Raw genomic sequence first — 2340 nt, forward strand, 5'->3', positions numbered from 1 at the left:
CAGTGGTGTCACTGCTCACAGCAACCTCAAACTCTTGGGCTCAAGCGATTCTCTTGCCTCAACCGCCTGAGTAGCTGCAACTACAGGCGCCCGCCACAATGCCCGGCTGTTTTTAGAGACAGGGGTCTTGCTCTGGCTCGGGCTGTTCTCAAACCCGTGAGTTCAGTCAGTCCACTCTCCTGGGCCTCCAGAGTGCTGGGATCACAGGCGTGAGCCACCACGCCTGGCCTTACACTGATATTTTTTGAGCACATTGACTCTCATGTTTAACATACGGGGAAACCTTAACATGGATAGTTCTTGTATTTGCTATGATAAATTCACAGTGAGAAAAAGAAGACAGCCAGAGACATTCCTATGAGGGATTTCCCTAAGAGCTGTTTGGTAATCCTATTCTCTCCAACAGAATCTTCAAAGTCCCCATGACAAATTACCAAAGAAGATGTTTTGAATTCTGTGACACCAGTATCTGTTTATGACCTTATATTTTGTTTTTGCTTTTCAACAAAACACAGGCAAGGGCACTGTGGCTCAGGCCTCTACTCCTAGCACTCTGGGAGGCTGAGGCAGGTGGATTGCTTGAGTTCAAGAGTTTAAGACCAGCCTGAGAAGAGCGAGAGCCTGTCTCTAATAAAATAGAAAAATTAGCTGGGCGTTGTGGTGGGCCTGTAGTCCTAGCTACTGGGGAGGCTGAGGCAAGAGGATTGCTTGAGCCCTAAGACTTTTGAGGTTGCTGTGAGCTATGATGTCAGGGCACTCTACTGAGGGTGACAGAGTGAGACTGTTTATTCCCCCCCCCAACCCCAAACAAACAAAAAAAAGCTAAAAATATATTTTTTAGCTCTGTACAATGACCACGGTTTAAAATCTGTTAAATTTTAATGTCCCCTGGGATCATTAGTGTAACTTAAACTGATTGCTAATTTAAACTGTGGGTTGGTTTAGACAAGGATTGTGAAGGATATAAAAATATTGTGTTGTCTACTAGCTTATTAGAAGCCATCCTTTAAGTGATTGTTGACTATATGTGGCAGGGTGGCAGTGAAGCTGCCCTTAAATAATTTAACTACAGTCAATAAAAATATGTCATCTTTTGCCACTTCCATAAAGTTAGAAATGTAGCTATTAAGACATTGTTTAATGGGATTCAGTGTTGTCTAGCATTGCCTTTTACTTTCTTTTTCTTTTTTTTAGCTGGGGCCGGGCTTGAACCTGCCACTCCCGGTCTATGGGGCAGGCGCCCTACTCCTTGAGCCACAGGCGCCACCCATCTTTTACTTTCCATGTCTTATTATTATTTTTTTTAAATCATAGCTGTGTACATTAATGCAGTCATGGGGTACAGTGTGCTGGTTTTATAGACAGTTTGAAATACTTTCATCAAACTGATTAAGGTAGCCTTCATGGTCCATGTCTTATTTAAAGAAAACTTGCCTGGCCAAGTTGGCTTTATTTCAGGATTTGTAGGTGAATATTAGAAATTTGTAGATTATACTTCTGATTAAGAATGTCTTGGATGTTTTACTAGGTTGATTTTAATGGAATTATATTTTAGAGGCAAATAGGCAATTACAAAATACACTTGAAAGAGGTTTTATGGTATTGAAAATGTCTATAATTTCATTTTAATAATAGTAGCTAACTTTTATTAAGCATTTATTCTTTGCTTTACTCTGTGGTCAATTCAGCATAGTCATTATATAATGTTAAGAGTTATTTAATGAGGTGTGTTGTTTACCACATTTTATAGATTAGGAACCTGAATTGAGAGAGATGAACAGCTTGTCCAAATCATACAATTTGTCATTGGTGGAGTTGGAATGTGAACCAGGTTTGTCCACCTCCAAAACGCTCAACCACAATAAAAAGCTATCTCTGTCGAAGGGTATAACCATGGTCTTCTTCTGGGGAAGTGGTGATAAATCTTGGTTATCTGGAATGTGTGTACATTGGATGATATAGTTCCAAAGATACCTTTTTTAGCTCCGTACAATGACCATTGTTTAAAAGTTGCTGAATTTTAATGCCCCCCCCCCGATCATTATTGTAACTTAAATCAGAAGTTGGGTTGTTTTAGGATCCCTCACAAGGCACAGACCTCCACTCTCTGAGTCTACTGTCTCAGCCTCCACCTCTCCCACTCTTATAGTAGGGTAGCTTTTAAGTTATTATTTTAGTATCAGGCTGTTTTTCCTTTAAAACGTTGGGATACTTTAGGAATATGAAAAGGTATAAAGAGCCTCATAATAAATATTCATATATTTGCCCCCCAGCTTAAGGACAGCTTCTCCCCCAGGGGCAGAAACTATGTCAAATTCAGTGTTTATTGGTCCCAGGCAT

Source organism: Otolemur garnettii, unplaced genomic scaffold, assembly GCF_000181295.1.
Source record: "Otolemur garnettii isolate 467f Iridium unplaced genomic scaffold, OtoGar3 scaffold00041, whole genome shotgun sequence".
In the NCBI taxonomy this organism is placed as follows: Eukaryota; Metazoa; Chordata; class Mammalia; order Primates; family Galagidae; genus Otolemur; species Otolemur garnettii.